The 26,583-nt window shown below is 41.3% G+C and overlaps 1 pseudogene; it reads left to right on the forward strand.

Moving 5' to 3' along the window:
• The first annotated feature begins 1,120 nt into the window (after positions 1-1,120).
• Positions 1,121-26,583, forward strand: part of LOC142440200 (large ribosomal subunit protein uL16-like) — a 139,874-nt pseudogene continuing 114,411 nt past the window's right edge.

Genomic DNA, 26,583 nt, shown 5'->3' on the forward strand with positions numbered 1-26,583 from the left:
GGACCTACTCCGATGCAGCCCTGGGTGCTGGAGCAGCCGTGTGGAGGCCCCTGTCAGTGCTGAGATGCTTACACTCTCACTGATTCAGCTTTCCTCCTGCACTCAGCGTCATTGCATCTGTTTTGTGAGATGGAGGAGGCCTTTGTGGATTGGTGTTGGACATATGGGTTAATGTTGGACTTGTGGTCTTGGGAAGCACTGGGTTGGGATGTTTTCTTGATGTGCACTTAACCTTTACATGAAACTCTCTCTTATACAAGAGTTTCTGTGGATTTGATTCTCTAATGTACCCAGACTAATACACCGATTGAAGAAGAAATTACTCTATGGTTGTACGGTCTATTCCAGGAGTGCTAGTAGTGCTATGGGATAAGCATTAGGCTGCTAACTGCCAGGTTGGTTGTTCAACACCAGGAGCTGTTCTGTGGGAGGAAAATGAGGCTTCATGCTCACAAAAAGTCTCAGAAACCCTGTATAGGGCTGCTATGAGTAGTCGGAATCAACTTCAAGGCCATGGGTGGGTTTGTTCCTATGGGAACTGGCTGGGACAGTAGAATGCTCTCTAGGACTTCATAGAACTGACCCAGCAATTGCATGGAAGTAATGGGTGCCCACTCGGTGAGAAGTGAGAGGACAGAGAAGTTGGCCCCAGGAATGTTACATTTGGGTATGCAAATGTATATGTGCATTTTAATTTTATTGTGATAAAATTTATATAACAAAATATTTGCCATTCTAACAACTTTTAGGTTTGGTTTTCTTATTTTCATGGAGAAAAATATGTAAGCATTTGCCATTTTAATATTATATATACATATATATATAATTTATTGACATGAATTATATTCATCATCACTTCCATCCATTTCGAAAGGTTTGGATTGCCCCAAACACGCTTGAGGCCTCTTCAACAATAACTTGCATTCTTCCCCTATGTCAGCTCCTACTTGCCGCTAATGACCTATGCGTTTTAAGTGGGGTCTGACGCATTTCACTCCACGTTGTGTTTTCAAGAAGAATTGCGTGTCCTGAGGTTTCTCCTTTGCTGGAAGCCCAAAGCCCACCAACAGGAAGCCATGGTCTGTGGTTACTGAGGAGAGGCCCAGAGCAGGGCATCAGGATGTGGGGCAAGTGGGCAGACACTCGGCGGAATTGCATGAGCCTCTCTGTCCATATCTTCGCCTCCTTAGACAGTGTGGTAGCCTGGAAAGCTGCAAAGGTACCTCCGCAGGTGGCTTCACTTGGCAAGCTTTTCTGTGTTATTTCCAGGAAAACCAGCTCCTGGATGAGGGTGGTGGGTTAAAAACGGGCGGTAGGGATTCCCACACAGACAGGCATTTGAAACTTTGGAACCTGATCAAGGCCAACCCCTTCTCTCTCGTGAAAAGAACTGGAGTTAATGGAGTCAGTTTGTGTGGCCTCGGGCTGCTGGGTGGCTCCGCAGGGCGTGGGTGTATTTTGTGTTGCCTTTTGGATGGGGCCCATGCAGAGTGATGCAGATCCCGCTCTGCTGAACGACAGCCAGTCCTCTGGGTACTCTGGGAATGCTTTTCTCACCTCCATATTTGTTTATGAATGATTGGGAAAGAATTGTATGAGCTTACCAGTCAGAGGACTCCCAGAGGCACTGAGAGGAACCTGGGTCATGTCTACACAAGCAAAGTCAGGTGGGAGAGCTAATTGGGTAATTTAGATAAAAATCCCCTGTTCCTAGTTATTGGAGAGAGGAGTTTTTTTGTTCTGAATTGTTGAGACCAGTTTTCCACGTGGACTATATCCACCGGGTAGGTAGTTGATTTATTATTTTGCACAATTTACAAGAGGGGACTTAAGGGATTCATGGTTTTGACCTGACCACCCATAGAAAAATCTTCAAAATAAATTATCACCAACATTTAAAATTCATTTATTTTGAAATCTGGCCATTTATTTTCTTTCTTTTTTTTGTAACTAAAGTAAGTTTTGTTGTTTTCTTAGACAATATATGAACATGGTGTAAGTAGAAAAAAGAGGGTTGATATTGATCGTTGACCTCCTTGTTGCAAACGGGGCTTCTTTCTTCTTTATGGAAATATGAAGACATTATATATGTGTGTGTATGTATGTATGTATATAGATATATGCATATATATTCTTCCTTGCATAATGGAAGCACCATGCTTCTCTCATTTAGCATATTAGCTGGATGATCTCTCCCTGCTATACACAATCTTCCTTATTCTCCTGTCTAGCTGCCTAGAGTCAGTTCACTGAGAAGCCCTCTCGTGCTTGTGCAAAAGTCCCAACTGCTCCAGGAGAGGTTGGAGGTTTAATTCACCCAGGCAAACTCATTGAGTTCCATGGAGTTCATGCCGGCTCATAGAGACCTAATAGAATTGCATCCATTGGTTTTCAAAATGATAACGCTTTACAGGAGTACAAAGCCTCATCTTTCTCCTGCCAAGCAGCATGTGTATTCAAACTGCTGACCTTGTGGTTAGCAGTCTGTATTAATCTGGGTACTTTAGAGAAACAAATCCACAGAAACTCATGTATAACAAGAGAGAGTTTTATATAAAGGTTAAGTGTGCATCAAGAAAACATCCCAACTCAGTGCTGGCCAAGACCACAAGTCCAACATTAACCCATATATCTGACACCAATCCACAAAGTCCTCCTGCATCTCACAAAACACACGCAATGATGGTGACTACAGGAGGAAAGCCGAGTCAGTGAATGTGTAAACATCTCAGCGCTGGCAGGGGCCTCCACGTGGCTGCTCCAGCAGCTAGGGCTGCATCGGGGTAGCTCCATGTGGCTTCTCCTTGGGGATGTCTTGCAGGAAGTGATCCTTGCCAGCTGAAGCAGGGAACTGGCTGCACCCTGGTCCGACCATCAGAAAGCAAGAGACCTGAGAACTAGAAAGGCAAGGCTCACCGAGCCAGTTATCCCGCTGGCCTTCAATTAACCCACATGTATTTATCGGCCAGGTTCGCACAAGAAACTACCTCACAGTCCAACTAGTAGCCACTCTAGAGCATCTCTACAGAAAGCCTTAGCAATCCGCTTCTGCAAGGCCACCGCCTTGACAAGCCTAGGGGATGAAGCTACCTTATACACACAGGGTTGCCACGAGTTGAAAGGGACTTGATGGCAACTAACCACATGTGCGGTTGTATTCATGCTGTTTGCTGTTTGCAGTCTTATACTATAATAAACAACTGAGGTTGTTAGTTTATTGTGAGACCCCTGCCAGTGCTGAGATGCTCACACATTCACTGACTCAGCTTTCCTCCTGCAGTCAGCATCAGTGTGTGTTCTGTGAAGTGGAGGAGGACTTTGTGGACTGGTGTTCGACATATGGGTTAATGTTGGACTTGTGGGCTTGGGCAGCAATGGATTGGGTTGTTTTCTTGATGCACACTGAACCTTTATATAAAACTCTCTCTTATACATGAGTTTCTGTGGATTTATTTCTCAAAAGTACCCAGACTAACACAACCATTCCATCGATCACCGTGTACATCTGTCACGATGTAGGTGTATTTAAGGGGTCCCTGTGGATGTGAATGAGTTCAATGGCAATGGATTTTGTTTTGTTTGAGTTTATCAAGTTCCTAGAACAGAGATCACTGGAGTGCATGCACCCTAATGTTGGTAATACCCTCTCCACTGGCCTTTCACCATGGTGCCTTCCTTCAGCAATGTATGAGAATGCCCATTTCCGATGGCTGAACCAGGGAATACTTTTGCCAATCTGTCAAGTAAGAAATGGGATCTCAGTGTGGTTTTTGATTCGAATCTCTTTTATTATGAGATTGCTCATATGTTTGCAGTTATTATTCTGTGTATTCTCTTGCCCACTTTTCTGTTAAGCGATTGAACTTTTTTTCTTAGTTTGTAGAAGTCCTTTATATATACAACAACAAAAGTCAAACAAATCTCTTGCTATCACGTTGATTATTCTGCATCATAACGACCCTTTGGACAGAGTGGAACTGCACCACAGATTTCCCAAGGCTGCCAAGTTTTATAGACACAGACGGCCTCGTCCTTTCCTGCAGAGCAGCGAATGGGGTTGAGTTGTTGCTGACCTCTTGCTTATCAGTCCCTTATGTCTGACAGCGCAAATGTTCTTTCCAGCTATAATTTGTCTTTGGATTTTGTTTTGATATTTTTAAAGCTCTTAGTATAAAAAGAAAAACGCAAGGATAATGGAAAGAATTATACCAATGAGGTGTAATGACCACCTGCCTAGATCCAAGCTCTGATAACTTTCCCACATTTGCCTTATCTCTGTGTGAGTGTGCAGAGACATAAGCACCATGCTTCTTTAGTCTTAAGCACTTCAGTATGCATCTCTTTAAATGGGATATTTTCCACTATTCGAATTAACACGAATCTCCATAAGTATCACTTAATATCTATTATTTCCATTTTGCCATATAGAAAGAAGCTTCTGTTTTTATGTTTATATTAACTGATTTTTTAAAATGGTTATTGAATTTGAGTCTTAGTTAAAAAGGCCTTTTCATTCAAGGTTATGAAGGCATTTACCCATGAATTTTTTTAGTGTGTTTCTAGTAAGGTTTCATTTTTTTTAGTATTTAAATCTTGGATCCATTTGGAGTTTTATTCTGGCATATTGTGTGAGTACCTTTTTCTGAATGGCTCTCTAGTTGTACAAACTTCGTTTATGAACATCCATCTTTACGGCATAGATTTAAGATGTAGCCATCTTGGACTATTTCTGGGCTTGCTACTTTTTCCCAATGGTCTGCCCTTCTCTAGATCTTTACTGAATCTTCAGCGGAGGTTTTCGTAGCTGATAGGGCTCTGTCTTCCTCATTTTCCTTTTCAGAGTTTTCTTGTCTCTCCTCTCTTAAAAAAAGATACGAGCATTTTAGAATTACTTGTCTAGTTCCAAAAAACCTCACAATTTAAAAAATTGGAATTGTATTCATATTTAATGTCTTTTCAAGTTGAATCTGCTAGTCAAAAACATATGTTTTTTAAAGATCAGAGCAAATCATAGCAATTTGAAATTTGACTTTGAACCATTCTTAAGAACCATTCTTTAACAGCCCGTGCTTAGGTGTCTCCTAGATGACTTGTCTTGTTTTGATGTTCTCGTCAATGGAGTGGCTTCTCCCCTTCGTTTAGCGGAGTGTTGCTCATGCCTGTGAAAGCTACGAATTTCCTTCTACTTTAAGACAGCTGGGAGGGAGTGGGACGATGCATAGCCTGCTGAGGGCTTCACGAACCCCACACCTTTCCTCGTGTCGGCTGCACTTTTCGCTCCTTTGCTTGTGATCAAGCAACTGCATCCAAAGACCACAGTGTAAGAAGCCCGGCCCTGAGCCTCTCACAGTGGGAAAAATTAATCAGGATGATGGTGATTTCTTTCTCCAGCCGGGAAAAGGACATAGACTAGAAAGAATTTGATGGATCATAGTTCCCCAGGGTGTGAGGCTCCTTAGAAATCCCTAGTCCTAAAAGCAAGCTGGTGTGACTCAGATCGAGAGCAGTGTAGCTGGTGTGGCTCAGATCGATAGCAGTGTAGCTGGTGTGACTCAGATCGATAGCAGTGTAGCTGGTGTGACTCAGATCGATAGCAGTGTAACTGGTGTGACTCAGATTGATAGCAGTGCAACTGGAGTGACTCAGATTGATAGCAGTGTAGCTGGTGTGGCTCAGATTGATAGCAGTGTAGCTGATGTGACTCAGGTTGATAGCAGTGTAGCTGGTGTGGCTCAGGTTGATAGCAGTGTAGCTGGTGTGACTCAGATCGAGAGCAGTGTAGCTGGTGTGGCTCAGGTTGATAGCAGGGTAGCTGGTGTGGCTCAGATTGAGTGTGCTGGTTAGCTTTCTTCTCTCTGAAGAGGGCTGAGGATAAGTTAAAAAATACAAACCTTTATAAAATAAAATGTGAAGCTAGGTCTACACACTTCTGAAGGAAGTGTTTTCCTATTTCTAACCCTTCCCCAAAAGGAGTCCTTCTGGTTTACTGGGTTACATGTTGGGCTGGTACCATAAGGGCAGGAGTTTGAATCAAATCAATCTCAGAGAGAGAGAGATGAGGCTTTCTGAGCTCATAGATTTCTAGCCCTGGTGTTTTAGCTACTCTAGGACTAAGAACAAGATAGAAAACAGTAACTCTGGTACATCTTTTGTGTTAGGGATTTATGATTTTTTTAGAGTAGGCACTTCTGTGTTTCACGGTAGGCCAGGATCAAGGTTGATTAGGTAGAAGGGGAGGCGCGAAATACAATTCTCAGAGGACTGTGGCCCTCGACTCCTGACTGTTTGGCTGGAATGATCCTGCCCATGATTTTGGAGTCCCTGCCCTTGAAGCTTCCACAGCCATCATCATTGGTTGAATTTTCCATCTTTACAGATTCTGTGGACTTGGAGATTAACATGTAAACTCACTGTATCTCAAGGTATATTGTTGGACCATCTTGTTGTCTTCCTTGATGGGGAGCTAATTAGCAGAGAGCCCTTGAGGACTGTTCAGTGGAAAGGAAGGGGTGAAGTAACATAAGAGGGAGAGAGAGAGAAGGAGAGGGGAAGGGGGATCAGTCCTGATGAGAGGAGTGATGAGGTGAGGTGAGGAGCACGGAGGTTGGCCACCCCTCAGGGCTGCTTCTATTCCACCTTGTCCCCTCTCCCCATGGCAAGGTCTCTGACAATTGGTTTTTCTAACCCTGGTAAGGCAACTACAGACATTGGTTTTAAATATGTTGTTGACTCTTTGAACAACAAGAGCCCTGGTATGCTCTATAGTGGCCCAGGTCCTTGACCTGGGAGAATAGAGATCCACTTCATGAGGGCTGCCTTGCGATGACTGTCAGATTGTTCTGCTTTGATTGACTCACATGCTGCCTCGACTCATGTTTAATACTATTGGCCCTCCCTCCATTGCTCAACCATTCACAGCCTGTAACTCAACTTTGTGGCTCTTGTCTTGGAAGGCTGCCAGTTTCTCAATGCTCTCTGAACTCGGAGTGCTCCAAACTGTCTGCGGTCTTCATAAGGGGCCGGGACATACGGAATAAAGGAAGCCTTGTTACCTCTTAGGTGCACACTGTTTTGCCTTTTTGTCGCCAGTGGAGCAGAAGGGTTTTTTTCCTTCTGTTTTTGTGACTATATTACATCATATATTTATAAATATTTAGCTCTTCACTGACACACCTAGGCCTTTCCTGGAATTATTGCTTTCCAGACATGGTCTTCCCATTGTTTCTCGAACATTCTAACATGAGGAGCAGAAAACAAGTAATAATAATGTGGCCTCTCTCCTTAGTAAGGTTCACTAATCCCAGGAAAATATGTGTGCAAAAAAGAAACTCTTGTCAGCTTGGGAGATGATGCACTTCCAGCCGAGATATATTAGGGTTCCTGAATGTGGTGTGAAAACCAAATCTCCAGAAATTAACCAGTGACCAGTTCCCATCAAGGTGACTGTGGCTGATGGAGAGTCCATGTAGGTCAAGGCAGAACTATAAATGACAGGCTTCCCCTGCTACCTGTCCCCTTTTGACTTTTTTTTGCTTAAGTAGATTGCTATATGGTTCCTTCGAAGTGCCTCTAGGTAGTCTTGAATCTCCAACCTTTGGGTTAGAAGTTGTGTAAGTGAACTTCTTGCATTACCCAGGGATTCTCTTTAGAAATTAGAGGCTGGATTCTTATCTCAAAGCAAAAGAAGAGTACTCTATTTTCCTTCAGTTCATGGGACAGGACAGTCTGCTATATCACTCCAGTTTTCTCTGCCCTTTTTTTGTTTTGCTATTGTCTCATCTGGCCCTTTTTCTTGAAAATTGCAAAGTCAAATCATGTAGATTTTGAAGTCTGTTGGGACTTACATATATATCTCACCCTTCATTTTAGGGAGCATGAATCTGGGCCCTACGGGACCTCAATGGGCAACGTTGGAGCAGAACCCAAGAAAGAATAAGCTTTCCTGTCATCTGTTTAAATGGTTAACCAATGGATCAAGATATGGATTCAGTGGCATTTCCACCAAATGTCTCATCCCCAATTTATGAAGAGGGGCTTTGTTTGATTTTCCTCTTCCATGGCCACTGGGCTTAAATCCATTATGCCAAGCCTAGCCTTTGTGGAAGGGATTGCGGTCAGAATCTGACTAATTCATCAATGGATTTATGGTCTGTTCAAAGCTCACATAAGAAATGGAAAGAATCATGGCCAGTCCGTGACAACGGTAGGATTTATTTGGTACAACATGGTTACCATAGAGGGATTCTTTACACTCTGTTGGATACCAGGTTTCGCAGTGGTGGAATCTTGGACATGTGGGAGTATTGTTTTTGGAGACATGTTGGAACATCCACTCAATTATCAGTTGTCCTTGGATGGGTCATAAATTCCAACAGAGAAATTTTGAAAGCAGAATGGTAGGTTTTCTTCTTGAAAATGCTGAATTGTGTTTTGCAATGTTTTCTGCCCCTATTCACTCTCATCGATTTTCCCAGATGGTTTCTAAGAGCATATTATATTTTCAGTCTTCTACATAAGATAATAAAAATGACAAAAAAGTATTCCGCTGATAGCTTTTAACATCAGATCGCTCTGTGCCCAAGTGCTGGCTTCACTTCTGAAAGTTGGATATCACTGTTGTGCTGGCTAATGAAGAGCTCTGGCCAACTCTCTACCCCTTCTTTCCAGGGACATCGTGACATAAACAGTATCCAGAGTTCCCTTTGTCTTTCTTATTACAGTTGCTTCTTACAGTTTCTTAAATGGCACATTTGATAGAATAACTTCAAGGCTGCAATGTACGTTCCAAATACTCCATTTGACAGTTAAATTCAACTCTGTAATCATGTATTCCTCTCTCTTTGATGCCCACCTGCAGATATTCTTCTTAACTTGGGACTTTTGACCTGTCCCCACATCCTTCCAAACACCTGGCCTGGAAACAGTACTGTGACTGAGGAGAGTGACGGTGGGGTTTGCCATGGGCTTGGCGTGGGTGAGCTTGGTCACTTGGAGAGCCTTTGCTCCTGAGACTGGGCAATAGCCAGTGATGGATGGTGCACCGGGAGCTGAAGGGTTCAATGTTATTTCCAGGCACAGATTTCCACATCGTAAATCTTTTACATCACAAATCCTTCATCTGTGGAGGGCGAGGGTGGATATGTGGAACACTGACTCCTTCACACTGTCCAATTCGGGGCCCTGGTCCCAGGCTTTGGCATGTCTAGAAGGAGAAGTGGCCCTTTGTCTGTCTTTGATGGGTTTTCAGCATCAGGTGCCCCATGAGTGGGGAGAGCCTGTCTACTGAGAGCACTAAGAGGGAGAGGGGAGCTCGGTGCCGGAAAGTCACAATGAGCGCATATAACCATCAAGTGTGTGCTGGACCAACCCTCCAGGAGGAGCTCTCTGACCACACACTGCGTTCTTTCCCTGTTTGTTATCTGCCAAATTTCAGGAGCTCTGGTAGGAGCCCTGGTGGGGGTAGTGGTTACGCCTTGACTTGCTAACTGCAAGATTTTCAGTTTGAAATCACCAGCTACTCTCCTGGAAAAAGATGGGGGTTTTCTATTCCCTTAAGGATTTAGAGTCTTGGAAACCCATAGGGAGCATTCCTACCTTATTGGGTCTTGATGGGATTCAACGACTCAATGGCATTGAGTTGGATTTTGTGGATTTTGATTATTTTGAGTTGGAATAGACTGGAAGGTAGTGGGATTTTCTGGTTGTTATTTGTCAAATGCACTGTCTAAATGTGGTTAAGAATGCATTTTGGGGAAAAAAAGACATGGGTATCAGGGGAACAGGGCACTAACCCATCCAAGGGGAGGGCATTGTTTATATCTCCACAGGAAAAGAGGACCCAGACTTAAACCCGGTGCTCCAAGATGTAAATTCAACATACTTGCATGATATGACCCCACCGCACCAATGCAAAATACCCAGGGTGTGCAACAGAACAGCAAGGGGAGCAGAGCAACAAAGTCCTCGGGGAATACCAAAGGTAAACTTTGGGGCTAGGGAGTGGCACCCCATCAGACTTAACCAGAAAACTCTCCTAAAAGTCAACAAACAGACCTCGAGCTATTTATAGGCCTCTCTCTCTCTCTCTCTCTCTCTCTCTTTCTTCTTTGTAGTCATTTCTTTTGTTGCTTTGTTTTGCTCTTTCTTGTTTTTTTGTGCATATTATTATCTCTGCAGATCTATCTAGATAAGATAAGCAGGATAAACAATCTGGAGGAGAAAACAATGGGATCGATGTTTCTTGGGGGACATGGGAGAGGGGGAGGCAGGAGAAAGAAGTGGGTTTTAACAAGCCCAGGGACAAGGGAACAACAAGTGATCTAAAATCGATGGCAAGGAGGGCATAGGAGGCCTGATAGGGCTTGATCAAGGGCAATGTAACTGAGAGGAATTACTGAAATCCAAATGAAGGCTGAACATGATAGTGGGACAAGAGGAAAGTAAAAGGAAATAGAGGAAGCAACTAGCAGGCAAAGGGCATTTATAGAGGTCCCAATACAGGGATGTACATATTTAAGTATATTTATATATGAGGATGAGGAAATAGATATATGTGCGTATATTTATAGGTTTAGTATTAAGGTAGCAGGTGGACATTGGGCTTCTACTCAAGTACTCCCTCAATGGAAGAGCACTTTGATCTATTAATGTGGCATTCCATGATGCTCACCTTCCCAATACGATTGCTGAAGACAAAGTGGGTGCATATGCATATGTCATGAAGAAAGCTGATGGTGCCCAGCTATCAAAAGATATAGCATCCGGGGTCTTAAAGATAAACAAACTTGGAGATAAACAAGCGGCCATCTAGCTCAGAAGAAACAAAGCCCACATGGAAGAAGCACAACAGCCTGTATGATCACGAAGTGCCAAAGGGATCAGGTATCAGGCATCAAGGAACAAAAAAATCATATTATTGTAAATGAGGGGAAGTGCGGAGTGGAGACCCAAAGCCCATCTGTAGGTAAATGGACATCCCCTTAGAGAAGGGTCGCAAGGAAGAGACGATCCAGTCAGGGTGCAGTATAGCACCGATGAAACATACAACTTTCCTCTAGTTCTTTAATGCTTCCTCTTTCCCACTATCATGATCCCAGTGATACCTTACAAATCTGGCTAAACTAGAGGATGTACACTGGTACAGATAAGAGCCAGAAACACAGGGAATCCAGGGCAGATAAATCCCTTAGGATCAATAATGAGAGTAACATTACCAGGAGGGTAAGAGAAAGGTAGGGGGAGAAAGGGGCAACCGATCACAATAATCTAAATAACCCCCTCCCTGGGGCATGGACAACAGATAAGTGGCTGAAAGGAGACATCGGTCAGTGTAAGACATGAAAAAAGAATAATTTATAAATTATTAAGGGTTCGTGAGGGAGGAAGGGCAGGGGAGGGAGGGGGGAAACGAGAAACTGATACCAAGGGCTCAAGTAGAAGAAAGACAATGTTTTGAAAATGATGATGGGAAAAAAAAAGAAAATGATGATGGTAACAAATGTACAAATGTGCTTGATTCAATGGATGGATTGTGATAAGAGTTGTATGAGCCCCGAATAAAATGATTTTAAAACATCAGCTGTAGGGAACGCTTTGGAGCATAGTTCTACTCCAACATATGCTGGGCCACCATGTGTCAGAGTTGACTCCCAGGCAACTTGTTGGTTTACAATTCACCTGGCTGTCCTCACTTAAACACTAGGAAAGTTTCGCTGCCCAAGGTGACATATTTATTAAGTAAATGCTATTCCTCCATTTCATAATGTGAATTTCTTATTTTCTCTAATTAGTTACATAGTCTGTCGTCAATCTGAGACTTAAGAGTGAAGGGGTGGAGTTTAGCCTGTTAATCAGGTCACAGCTTGATGACCTCATTTAGAGGCACTAGGAGGTAAGTAGCTTACTGGAGGTGGGACACACGCATACTTCCTGTGAGACCTTACTGACAATGAACCCGATGGAGCTATGCTGATGCAGCTAGAGCCTTGGAACTGAAGGAGCCACATGGAGACCTCTGCCAGCACTGAGATGCTTCCAGTGCCACTGAATCCACAAGACTTTCCACCCACTGGCCTAGGATTTTCCTGCATTCTGAGTCATTGCATGTGTTGTGTGAGTCTGAAGATGTATTTATATACTGGTATTGGACCTATGGGCTAATATAATAGGACTTAAGGACTTGATCTAGACTGGACTGGGATGTTTTCTCAATATTCAATTGCTCTTGCATATAGAGCTTTCTTTCTTTTAAAAAATCATTTTATTGGGTCTCATAGAACTCTTACCACAATCCATACATACATCAATTGTGTAAAGCACATGCATTCATTGTCCTCATCATTCTCAAAACACTCATTTTCTGCTTGGGCTCCTGGAATCAGCTCCTCATTTTTCTTTTTTTTGCATTCTCCCTCCCTCATGAACCCTTGATAATTTATAAATTATTATTTTATCATATCTTACACTGCCCGACATCTCCCTTCACCCACTTGTCTGTTGTCCATCCCCCAGGGAGGAGGTTATATGTAGACCCTGGTAATCAGTTCCCCCTTTCTACACCCCCTTCCCTCCTCCCTCCCAGTGTCACCACTCTCACCACTGGTCCTGAGGGTTCATCTGTCCTGGATTCCCTGTGCTTCCAGTTCCTATCTGCACCACTGTGCATCCTCTTGTCTATCCAGGTTTGTAAGATAGAATTGGGATCATGGTAGTGGGTGGGGAGGAAGTGTTTAAGAACTAGAGGAAAGTTGTGTGTTTCATCAATGCTACACTTCACCCTGAGTGACTCATTTCCTTCACACTACCCCTTTGCAAGGGATGTCCAGATGTCTCCAGATGGGCATTGGGTCCCCATCATGCACTCCACCTCATTCACGATGATATGATTTCTTGTTCTTTGGTGCTGATATGTAGTACCTTTGACCCCTTGTGATCGCACATGCTGGTGTGCTTCTTCCTTACACACACACACATATACATGAACCACATACAAAAGAATGCATTTGGAAGAATTTTCTCACAGCAGGCAACTATATTTGAAATTGTTGCATCTTAATTGCTCTGGTCCAAGTGTGCAATGCATGTTTTATTTGCTCTAGAACAGGGTCAGAAACTGAAACGTATACAATGACCTGCCACACCTGCCTGTGATGTCCTGGACATGGTACACTTACTTTGAGGAGTGGATGTTCACAACTCCACAGGCAGCAGCATGGAGTTATGGGTTCAGTCTAGCCTGATCACCCAGCTAAAACCAGTAGTATCTTCACTTTTGAATGTTGGCAACTAATGTAACTCTTCATACCTCACTCTTACTGACTGTTACCACGGAATACATTTTGGAGGTTGTGGAGAAATGTTAACCTTTATGCTTTGATGACGAGAATGGAAAATGGGAGAGCCAGTGGAAAATAGTATAAAAACTCTTCAAAATGTGAGGCATGGAACCACCGCGTGTCCCAGCAACTTTGCTCCCAATTTTACCCTAAGAGACTTGAAAGCAGGAACTCAAACTTGTACACCAGTGTTCACTTCAGCATGGTTCACAATAGACAAAGATGAGAGTGGCTCAAATGGTCATCATGATGAACAAATATGGCGCAATCGTACAACGGAAGAGTATGAGACAATAAAGAAAGATGGCGTTCGGATGCATGTCACAACATGGATGGACTTGAAAAACATTATGCAGGGTGAAATAAGTCAGGCACAAAAGGGTGAACAATTTTTTAATCTTCTTTATATGAAGTACCTGGAATAGACAATACAGGGGCAGAAAGGTCTTTAGTGGCTACAAGGGGGAAAGCGGGACTGGAGTATTATTGCTTAATGGATACAGGGTTTCTGCTTGGGTTAATAAAAAAAATTAGAAACTGACCTTTGCACAGCATGGTAAATGGGATTGATGTCACTAATTATACAGCTAAAATGGCAAATATATTGTTATATCTATTTGATGACAACAAAGCAAAGCAAACAATGCCACGAGAGCCAAACAAAACAAGTTGGGGTCTGCTTGCTTCCCAGGGTCCCCAGTTTTCTTTAGATTCTCCCCATGGGGCCTTGGAGAAATGCCAAGTTGTCTTCCTTGAAGAGTCTTGTTTTCTTAAGCAACCGAGAATGCTGCCACTTTCTTTAACTTCCTTTCTTTCGCTTACTGGTTCAGCATATCATTTCATAAAGTGACCTAAATCCACAGGAGAGTCGCTGTTTTTGCACATCAGTGATAATGCCCATAGGGAGTCAGTTCATGAAAGTAGTTCAGTGGGGTGTAAGCTGTGGGCTAAGATACTGCCTAAATCAGTAGGGGGTGTGCATACGTAAGAGTTGCTGTAGGTTGGTCACTTTTGAGAGACCCGTAGGACTTTATCCAAAGTCTGAAGTCACTCTTGCAGAATGGTTACGTGCGGTAGCTGCTCTGGGGTGGGCATGGACCCTGCAGGGTGGTACATCCGTGCATGACTGAGTTTTCGGCACACATTGTTGATCATAACTGAAAATTAAAAATAAAGTTTTCATTTCCTTTTCAACTGAGCCAGAAGCTTGGAGAAAACAAGCTGACTGGTAGGCAGCTGGCAGCCTGCCTTTCCCACAGCACCCCGAGTGTCTTCACAAGGTTGAGAAATGTGTGCTTTAGTGATCAGAACTGCGGTTTTTCAGTTGTAGGAACTTCAGCCTCCTTTCGCCAGAACAAGGCTAGCCTTTCATACCTCACGCAAAGCTGATGGGGACAAGCCCTTGATGAAGGTCTGGGTAAGGAGGAAGTTTCCAAACAGGGCAACTGGGTTACCATTTTCAGCAAGAGCACATTTCAATGCAGGAAGCTCGTTTTTGTTTTTTTTTTTTTTGGAAGTGAGCAAATGAGGACTCACCCTAAGAGGTGGAGGCAATTTTTTAGATTTTCTTCCAGGAGTCAGACAAGAAGGAGTGGGGGGTACCCCGACAGAGACCTAAGGAGAAATAATCACAAATCCACTCACATGAAGTGTCAACAGAGAGAGGAGGGATGAGTCAGGGCAGAATGAAGAGATGGGAGGCAAAGTACACTCTTCGTCTTTTCCTCTGAGGGCACATGAGCCTGCCAGCCTATCTGAATCTAATCTACATTAAGCATTTGCTGTAATCAATAATATCCCATTGATTGATTTCTTTGCTCACCAAGAAAATGTCTAGGATTAAACTGTCTTGAACACAAGACCACCTGGAACAAGAGCATGCTTTGCAATCCATACTAACCCATGATTTGTTGGTGTGGACCCATCTAACGGGACCTCAGAGGACAAGGTTTAGGATCTGCTTTCATGAGGATACCAGCCAAGAAAATCCTATGCTTTGTCTTATTCGGTAAAATATAGCATTGATGTAATATCTCTATCTCTATCTATCTATCTATCTATCTATCTATCTATCTATCTATCTATCTATCTATCTATCTGGTGTGGGCTCTTTGAGTATTGATCAAATCAGGATTCTGAGTCCACAAAATTGAGTATTAGATCTCTGGAATATCGTGAGCTCACCAAAGTAAACTGTCCTAGAGGTGTGAAGTAAATGAAGAAATATTTTATTCAATGAAATACACTAAATCTTGGAAAAATCAGTACCAAAATGGTGGCATGGGGGCTTTGGCTTGTAGTATCATCTAACTTCAGGAGGGAGAGGACAAAGAATCACTATCAACATCAGCCCAAGGATTATTTCTATGAGGTGGAGAGCGCACATCTCTTTTTACCAATTCTAACACCAGCTGTCTCTCTATGGCACTCTCTACTTCTCTGCTGGATTCAAAATTCAATGCAACGATCACATAAAACCCACAGACACTACTCAGAGTTATGGGGTTTATAAAGGAGACGTAGGACAGAGCAAGATATGACAAAATAATAATTTATAAATTATCAAGGGCTCATGAGGGAGGGGGGAGAGGGGAGAGAGGGGGATAAAAAGAGGACCTGATGCCAAGGACTTAAGTGGAGAGCAAATACTTTGAAAATGATGAGGGCAATGAATGTACAGACGTGCTTTACACAATTGATGTATTATGGATTGCTCTCATTAACAATCCTTCTAGGCAACGCAAGTGAAAACCACCAGGAGATACCATCCAACACCTATCCCCCTGGTCAAATTCAAAAACAAAAACAGAGAACAACAAATGCTGGAGAGGGTGTGGAGAGCTTGGAATTCTTACACACCCCTACTAAAATGTTTTAAAAAAAAGTTAAAACAAAAAAAATTCAGGATCAGGAACAATTCAGGATACAGTTCTTTGGTTGAGAGGAGGCATCAAGCGACAAAGTTTAACTATTCAGGTCAGGCTTATCATTTTGATCTGCTCCAGTCATCTCTCCAGTGTACTGTTTGGTAACCAGGCTATTCCCATGCCTCCATTATGGATAGAGGGAAATCATCAGAGGCTCATTTCCTGTGTAGATCTCACAAATATAGCTTGGCCTTCTAATGTCATCCATAGCCTTCTGCAAACCAGAATCTCACAATTTGGGCTCTGATACTATTCCCTCCTTTGGCTTCAGATTATATGATTTATACTCCTTTAGTCACTGATGCTGATGTGCGTCTTCCATGTAGACTTAGTGGACATCTCACTTCAATGCCTTCTTTTTTTGGAAATAAGCCTTTAGGACCTCAGACGTTATTTCTTTACCACCCTTTGCTATAACACCCATATTCTGTGTTCCCTTCCTGAAGGCAAGTGCTGAGCAGGGCTGTGATGTAAGAAGTAATTGTTGTTTAGTTGGAGCTAGGATTAAGTGTCAGTCCGAAACCCATTCCTGGATCTATGTTTTATAATCTGCCTTTGATTCCATTTAGAGACCTCCTTATTAATTTATAATAGAGAGTCTTATTGATCATCTCCCTGGAGAATAAAGATATTTGGTTTAAATTGTTATTGATAATCCTCTGGTGCTAAAACACTGTTGAGAGATGGATAGCGGACCAGTATAGGGTAACTACATATTGCAATACTTGAATTATTCACATTGTACAGAATAAATCATTTTCTTGGTGGACATTATTTACACAAACAATGGCAATTTGTTGTGAGGGCAAATTTACAATACTATCCATTGACAAAGTCAATCACAGGTTTGCCAGAATAATATATATCTTAATACAGCATATAGGGCATTGATGTACAGTGTCAGTGATTGTCTGCCTACTGAAACAACACTTCAATACATTTGGTGTAGCTGTCTTCTGCTTCTTCAATCGCCATGAATTTTCCATCTTAAATCCTCAGGTTACAGGTGTGTTTGTGGTAGAGTCCAATTCGCTTAGTGGAATTTCCACATCAGATCCCTCTGGTGCAGCCTTTGGAGAAGGTTGTGCATCTTGAAGATTTAGGATTCAATGCCCCAGTGTTCTATGGCACTTGGCTTGGGTCCCCAGGGTGTGTCCAAAAACCTGGGCCAATGTGGTCTGTTCAGTGTATATTACCAGGGACACTCCCTCCTTAGAGTCCTTCAAAGTATTTTTAGCATTTCCCCACAACTCCCCCCACCCACCCCAACCCTCACTTGGAGGTTGATTCTCCCCTTATTTGACCCACAGACTTGCTCTTGTCGTCTCCCAGACTTGTCAGCTCTCTTTCCCCTTTCCCAACTTGACTTACCCATCCATATCCCTCTGATAGGGATGTCTACCTGTCCATGGGGATCTCATCATAACTTTTGATGGCAGCCATGAAGTGGTCAGCACTCCCCTCCCCCTCCCTTGACAATTGATCCCAGCTGCTATGAAGAGCCCTCTGTCTAAGTGACCTTCAAGGTATACCCACCCCTAGGGAGGATGTTCATTGGCACCAGTCGGGCTCTCTACCAGGATGTCTGGCTACTCTGGACACAAGTCTGAGCTTGTGTCCATCCTGATGCTTGTCCTACAGCAGTCCTTTTGTGACTGACTAACTTCACTCAGCATACTGTCTTCCAGATCCCTCTGTGTAGTATTCCACTGTGTGTATATACCAAAGGTTTTTAATTCAGTCTTCTACTGATAGGAATTTGGGCTATCGTGTGCTGTAATGCAATGAACATGGGGGAGAATATGTCTGTTCGTGATCTGTCTCTTATTACCTTGAGGTATATGCCCATTAATAGTATGGCCGAATCCTATAGTATTTCTATTGCCATCTGTTTTAGGAATCACCATATTGCTTTCCACGGTGGGTGTACGTATTTACAAACCCATTAGCAGTGTATAAGAATTCCAATCTCTCCACACCCTCTCCAGCATTTGTTGTTCTCTGTTTTTGTTTTTGAATTTGACCAGGGGTATAGGTGTTGGAAAGATAGTTAATGAGAGTGTTTCCTCAGGTGTTTATGAGCCACTCGGGTGTCATCCTTTGTGAGTTGTCTGTTCGGGTCTTTTGCCCACCGTCTCAGAGTTATTTGTTTTCTTGTAGCCTTGTAGCATACTGCAGATTTTAGTAATGAATCTTTTTCCTGCTATGTCATCACTAAATATTTTCCCTCCAATCTGTGGGCTCTCATTTTACTCCTTTAATGAAATTTTTCTATGTATACAATGTTTTATTTTTAATAGGTACCATTAATTTATTTCATCTGCCATGGTGTGTGCTTCCTTTGTTACATCTGGTTGCCTATGTATTCCCTGCACTAGGGCTCTTAGATTTGTCCCAGTTTTCTCATTGATGACCCTGATAGCTTTGGGTTTTACATTTAAGACTTTGATCCACCTTGAGTTTGTCTTTGTGCTTGGGATGAGACATGGGTCTTGTTTCATTCTTCTGCAGAAGGATATCCCATTTTCCAGAGTCATGTATTGAAGAGGGCATTCCCTTCCCATTTAATGCCTGTTAGGCCTTTGTTAAAAAAAAAAAAAAGCCTTTGCCTGTATGCGTGTTTTTTATTTTGGGGGTTTCTGTTCTGCTCCATTATATCAGTACCAGGTTCTTCTGACAACCGTGGCTGTGTAGCAGGCTTTGAGGTCAGGTAGTCCAAGACCACTTACAATAGAACCCCAGTACTCAATCACATCACTACTCTACATAATCATATTGCAACATGAAATGTTGAGCAAATTTTGCATCACATCTTGAACAAAACATTGACATCCGACCCAGCCCATGTGATTTTTGTAAACAACAGCAGCTCATGTTTCGGTAACTCAGCATTAGTTGGTGCCATTCGTGTGTATTGTTTAAACCTTTTGTGGCTGTTTTCCAAGCGTTTTGCTATAATTTTCCTAGTTTTGTGGCTTTTTGTACTATCTTTAGGGAAAAAAACATGGGTCCTAGGAACGTTTTTTGAAAAGAATCATCATGATGAGGAACCGGTTAACCGTGTTATCGATATTGTTGATGACATTTTAGTAAACCCTTTTAGAAAACAGTTAAGGAAACGCCAACATACCACATTAGACCAACTTTTATTTTAGAGAAAGCTAGGTGGGTCCTAGTGAAAAAAAGGTAAAAGGGGAAAAACTCCCGAAAAGCAGCTACCAGTTGATTTTATGGAAGGGGCTTCCTCTTCGAAACAATGACTCCTCTCCACATCTGTGTCCACAGATTCAGATCCTCATCAATCTCAAGGTAAGGTCTATGTTGTAGTTGTTAAAAACTCTTTTTTGTTGTTGTTAAAAACTGTTTTAATGTTATGTTTCTTACTTAAATGATATCATTCAACTCTGAATTTGTTTACTTTGAAATTTCTGTGTGGTTTATATAAAAAGGCAAGGTTAGGGTAAAAACTTGGTGGTCGAGAATGGATTAATCCCTTTTCAGTTATTTTTATGGGAAAAATTGATTTGGAACTCGACTGCATCATATCTCGATCCTTCTAGAACGGATTAGCATCAAGGTCTGGGGTTCTAGTCTATTTTGTTCTTCTTTTTGAGTTCTTTGCTTATCCTGAGCTTCTTTCCTCTCCATATGAATTTGGCAATTAGTTTTTCCATCTCTTTAAAGAAAGATGTTGGAAGGGCTCAAATAGAAAGAAAATGCTTTGAAAACAGTGATGGCAACATATGTACAAATGTGCCTGACACGATGGATGGATGTATGGATTGTGATATAGTTGTATGAGCCCACCATAAAATGATTTAAAAAAAGAATGAAAGAAAAGACAAAAATACAATATATAAAAACTAAAATGAACAACAATAAAAAAGAAAGATGTTAGGAGTTGGATCAGGATTGCATTGAATTTGTAGATTGCTTTAGGTACTGTTGATATTTTGATGATACTGAGTCTTCCTATCCATGAACTCAGGATATTTTTCCATTTGGGTAAGTCTCTTTTGGTTCTTGAAATAATAGTTTTCTTTGTATGGGTCTTTTCTTTCTTTGGTTAGGTTTATCCCTAAAAGTATTTCAGCTTTTTAATAGGTTCCATTAATTTATTTTGTCTGTGAATTCTCATCACTAGTGTATAGGAATCTAATTGAATTTTGCTTGTTAATCATGCATTCTGCAACTTTACTAAACCTCTCAATTGTTTCCAGCAATCCTATTGTGGACACCTTCGGATTCTCTCTCTATAAAGTCATACATTCTGCAATTCATGAAAGTTTAATTTCTTCTTTGCCTAATTGTACTACCTCGATTTCTTGTTATTACCTCATGGTGCTGGCAAGGACTTCCAGGACAATGTTGAATAAGACTAGGGACAAGAGATCCTCATCAGGTTCCCAATGTTTTCACTCTGAGTATAATATTGGCTATTGGTTTTTCATATATAACTTTTAATGTGTTGAGTGATTTCCCTTTTATTCCTGTCTCGTAGAGTGCTTTTTATTAGGGATAGGTGTTGGGTAATGTCAAATCATTTTCTGCATCAATTTGTATTATCATAAAGTCATATCCTTTTTCTTATTTGTGGTGGATTACATTAATTGTTTTTAAAAGTTGAACCATCCCTGCATTCATGATATGAACCCCACTTGGTCATAGTGTATCGTTTTTTGATATGTTGTTGAAAATTGGCCAGGATTTTGTTGAGAATTTTTGCATCTGTGTTCATGAGGACTATAGGTCTGTGGTTTTGTATCTTTGTGGGGTCTTTGTTTTTGGTATCAGGGTTATGCTGACTTCATAGAATGCATTTGGGAGTTTGTTGTCTCTTTCATATTCTGTAACAGTTTGTATGGAATTGGTGTCTGCTCTTCTCTGAATACTTGGTAGCATTCTGCTGTGAAGCTACCTGGTCCTGAGTTCTTTGTTTTGACTCTTTGTTTTTTTGTTAGAGGACTTTATCAATTTCTTTTTTGCTATGGGTTTGTTTGATTTTTTAATGCCCATCTGCATTAATTTGGGAAAAGGGTGTTTTTCTAGGCATTTGTCCATGTCATCTAAATTATTGAATTTGTTGGGATACATTCTTTTGTAATACTGTGTAATTATTCTTTTTATTCAATTTGGATCTGTTGTGATGTCACCTGTTTCATCTCTAACTCTTCTGCTCTTTCTTTTCCTTTGTTAAGTTTGCTAGCTGTTTATTGATTTTGTCGATCCTTTCCAAGAAAACCACCTTCTTGCTTTGTTGATTTTCCCCATTATTTTCCTGTTTTCCAGCTCATTTATTTTGGCTCGAATTTTTACCATTTTTCTTATCTTGTTGGAAAATTTATCCTGTTGCCTCTGTTGTAATTGCTTGTAGTGCCGTGTTAGAGTGTTGAACTTGAATTTCCCTTCTTTTCATGTGTGTGGCAATTGCTATAAATTGACCTTTAGCAACTGTTTTTGCTGTGTCCCATAGGATTTGGTTGGACATTTTGTGTTATAATTCTTATTTGTTTCTAGGAACTTAATAATTTCATCTCTTATATGGTCTAATAACCAGTGTTTTTTTGAATTATATGTTGTTGAGTCTCCATCTGTTTTTTTTCATTGTTGTTCTTTCTATTGTTGATTTACAGTTTTATGGCACAGTGGTCTAAGAAGACGTGGGCTTGAATGATGTCTGTGTTTCAATTTTCTCAAGCTTGCTTTATGTGCCAGCATGTGGTATATTTCAGCCTATGAGCCATATGTGTTGGAAAAAAAATGTGTGTTTTTTAGCTGTTGGCTGAAGAACTCTGTAAATATCTAAGAGGTTGAGCTGTTCAATTGTGTTGTTTACCTCTTTGGTTTCTTTATTGAGTTTCTTATCTGTTGATCTATCATTCCTTGAGAGTTGCATATTGAAGTTTTCTACTATTATGGTTGATCTGGTGATTTCTCTTTGAGGATTTTGTGACTAAATTTCACTGGTCCCTTTTGTTGAGTGCATATATGTTTAAGATGGTTATGCATTCTTTGTTTACTGATCCCTTGAGCATTACATAATGCCATTCTTATCTCTTGTTATGTCATGTGCTTTGAAGTCTATTTTGTCACCTTTGATTTTTTAAATTGCCCTTAGCTTGATGCTTGCCATCCTTGAGCTCTCAGTCTATTTTTTATCTGTGAGTTTGAGGTGTGTCTCTTGAAGGCAGCAGATTGATGGATCTTATTTCTTAATCCAGTCTGTTGCTCTTTGTCTTTTGTTTGGTGCATTTAGTGTATTAAAACTCAATGTTATTCATTCTAAATGTACATTAGACTCTGCCATTTGATATTATTTGTGTTTAATATTTTCCTTGCCCTGCCTTTTTTGGGGGTGGGGTGGGGCAGGTTTGATTAGTTTGTTCATGCCTGTGCCTGGATCTATATTGTTTTGTGCACTGTTTTCAGTGTGCTGGTTTCTGGGTGGTGTTACACCTTGTGGTGGTCCCATGCTTGAGAGCTGAAGTTATTGCTTTTATGACTAAAAAAACCTGGGAAATGTTTTTTTGTAATGCTGGGTTTGTTTTTACAAATTCTCTAAATATTTCCTTTTAAAGAATCCTTTATATCTCCTTTAAATTTGATGGACAGCTTCTTTTGGATATAGGATTCTCTGTTGGCAAATTTTGTCTTCCAACTTTCAGAATGTGTTGCTTCAATTTTTTCTCTCCTACATGATTTCTGTGGACAGGTCTGAGCTTCTTATCTATTTACCTTTGTAGGTGACCATTTTTTTCTGTTGGGTGCTCTCAGGAGGTACTCTTTTCTCTTGAATTTGGTTAATTTGATGAGAATATGTCTTGATGCTTTGTTGTTGCTTTTTGGTGTGTGTGTATGTGTGTGTGTTTATGTATAGGGCGTTAATCTATTTGGTATCCTCCCTGTTTCCTGTATGGTTATTGTCTCCTCCTTTGCAGTACTGTGGAAATTTTATTTCATGAATTCCCTTACTAATTTATCTGCAGACTTGTTTGTTTCTTCCTGCTCCAGAATCCCAATAAAACATATATTATTTCTCTTCAAAACATCTCACATCATCCTCAGGCTTTCTTCAGATTTTTTTGCTTTTTGTTTCTCTAGTTTGTTGAAGTCTACTTGTTTGTCTTCAAGTTCACCGATTTTATTTTCCTTTCCTTTTGTTCTATTGTTCAGATATTGTACCATGTTTTTATTTCTGCGAACTCATTACTTAATTTCTGAGTTTCATTTGGGTGTGAGGTTTTTGATATCTCAAATTCTTTCTTTGTTTTCAGGATGGATCCCCAGATCTCTTATATGGACCTAAATATCATTGTCCTGTCATCTCTGTCTGGAAGTTCAAGGTCTTCTCTTTCTTTGTATTCCATTGGTTTTGGGCAATCTTCTGTGCTCGACTTTAGATTCTCTTGACTTTTTGTGGTCCCTACTGTTGGCTGTTGTTTTCAATGGCCCAGCTGTAGATGGTGCATAGGGTTCTGGGTTGTGTAGATGGGGTTTGGGGTTGACTCTTTGGGCTAGAGGAGGTGGGTCAGATCCTGGAAATCATATGGATGGAGATGAGGAAGGAGTGATAGTTGCTTGGGTAAGATGTATAGGGATAGGCCCTCAAGAGTAGGATTTGAATGATGGTACTAATCAGAGAAAGTCTCCTGGTTGATATAGTAGTTTTTGACAAATTGGAAGAGGGGATTATAAGAGGTGTTGTTACTTGATAGATTATGAGAGAGTATAGTTCACTGAAGTGAGGGGAGTAGGGTCTTGTGGTAGAGGTGGTTGGGATAGGTGAGGGGTATATTAAGTAATCTACCAGAGTCACTTATCAACTCTGTATATAATTTGGGGAGAGTATAGCCAATCTGTTATTGTTTTATAGCAGAAGGCTATCCTGTTTCCCTGTTCTCAAGGAGGGAAAGCCCTTCGATATGTTATGGAACAGTATGGGGTTCTGTACCACTCAGTACTGTCTGTCCTTCAGGCTGGGGCCTAAGGAGGGGAATAGGCTATAGGAGTAGAGGCCCAAGGTGGAGGGAGATAGCCAATCAGGTGGAGGTCCTAAAAAGAACAGTCAGTCCCAGTGCCGGTGAGATGCATAGCTGGGGGAGGGAGAGCCACCAAGACACACTGGAAAACCAAGTTCCAGTTCCTCCAGCAGGAAAAGAGTTTGTATTTTGTTTTTATCAACAGGGGAAAAAATCTTAGATACTCTTGAAGTGCCCAGGGAGCTGTGCTCCTGCATCACTGGGGGTGGGATCCATGGTCTGGGGCTCTACCTGGCACCATCTTCCTAGTCTCCATCTGTTTTGTTTTATCATTGTTGTTGTTTGCTTCTTGTTTGTGATTTTCTGTATGTGAAATCCAGGATAGGCAGATCAATAGAGACAGTAAGTGGATTGATAACTTCAAGGCAGTTTGGGGGTAAGTGGGGAACAACAATGAGTATGAGAAGAAAGTGTTCTGAGGATGGTGGTGATGATTGCACAATTTTCTTAATGGGACCTAATGAAAAACTTGTATGATGTGTTAATTAGATGCTAATAAAATGGATTTTTTAAAAGCGAATTAATCATATTACAAACAGCAAGAATCTGTGTATCCAAACCACAACCCATTTCCCAAGCAACTTCTCACCAGCTCAGCATGATGGAAATTCATTCCAGGTGGTTCTATTAAAAAAGAGGGTTCTTTCTTTATTTGCCAGCTCCCCATCAAGAGCCACAGTAGTTCCCTGAGTGTGGCATACTACCAGCATCTCTCAACCTCCCTTCACCCCAGCTCCATGTTGAGAAGACTAAATTCATGGTGAGTGTGCCTGACTCACCATGGGAGGTTCCCTTTCTTCACTCAGAACTCATAGAACAGAAGCTCTAAATCAGGTGTGGCAAGCTGGAAACACTGGGGCCCCAAATGTCCTTACTCCAGCCTATTTATAGAGTAGAGGTTCCAGACTGGGAGAGGTAAGTTGAAAAGACTAGAGGCTACTTCTCCTGTTCAGTGCTGTGCTCATAAAGCAGAGGTGTTGTGCCAAGAGATGTGGGCTATTGTTCCTGCTACCAACCCTAGAGCACTAGCTCAGAGTTTGTGCCCAGAGAGCACGCCAAACCATAAGAAGAGCAATCTCTGAAGCTCTTTTAAAATTAATTTACTCTAAAAACTCATGGGAAAATGGAATTAAAATATAATACAATTTCCCCCACAAACTCTTTGGAGCCCCTCTTCTATTTATAACAGAGTATGAGTAATTTCAAGCCTAAGGGTGTTCCCAGAAACAATGGAGAGTTTGATGGTAAGCAATTAAGAGAAGGCTGGTGGCTCCATGAGGGCATCAAGCTAAAATGTAGGTCAGATAATTTACAAGAAAGAACTAGGGAAAGAGATACAGCTAAGCAGAACCCTCCTGTTGTTAGAACAATTCACAAAGATTGGCCACAACAACTACCCATGGAAGGGGCCCTAATTTAATTTAATTGATTGTGAAGAAATTTGTGCAACAGGGCATTGCTGAAAACAATAGAGCAATAAACCAGCAATTAGTGGAGCCAGCCATCTGGGTGTGATAGCAAATGAGGAATTTAAGGCACAGAGAGTGGAAGTGAACTCTGATAGGCAACAGTAGAGGACAACCCTATTAAAATCTCTGTCATCCCAACCAGCGCCATGAAAGGTTTCACACTGGGGCGGGGGTGGGGTGGGGATTGACTTAATTTAAATAGGCTAGTTAAGTTACTGAACAAATAAACAAGCAAAAATCAAGAATTTATAGGAAGGACAAAGTTCGTAACTCAAGTTGTTACAATATATTATCTAAAATATCCAGTTTTCAACAAAATGAGGAGACTTAGGAAAGCGTGGTCCACACCTAGGAAAAGAATAATCATAAAAGAGAAGTTGCTTATGTGAGAAACTCGATATTATATTTAACAAAGACTTCAGAGCTGCTATTGCGTATACAACCTGAGCCCTAGTGGAGACCATGCTAAAGGAAAGTGTATGATGATAATATCCCATCAGATGAAGAATATCAGAGAAGAGATTTAAATCATAAAATAATCCAAATGGAGATTTTACAGTTGAAAAGTACAGCAACTGGAATGAGAATGTCACTATAAGAACTTATCAGTGATTTTAAGTTTCAGAAAGAAAATTTACAGGTAGAGTAGTAAACATTATGCAATCTGTAGAACATAGACACAGCTAATAAAGAAAAATGAGTTTATCATAAGAATACCAAGGGCTCAAGTAGAAAGCAAACGTTTTGAGAATGATGGTGGCAACAAATGTATAAATGTGCTTGATACATTTATGTATGTATGCATGGATTGTGA

This window comes from Tenrec ecaudatus, chromosome 1 (genome assembly GCF_050624435.1).
Source record: "Tenrec ecaudatus isolate mTenEca1 chromosome 1, mTenEca1.hap1, whole genome shotgun sequence".
Classification (NCBI taxonomy): Eukaryota; Metazoa; Chordata; class Mammalia; order Afrosoricida; family Tenrecidae; genus Tenrec; species Tenrec ecaudatus.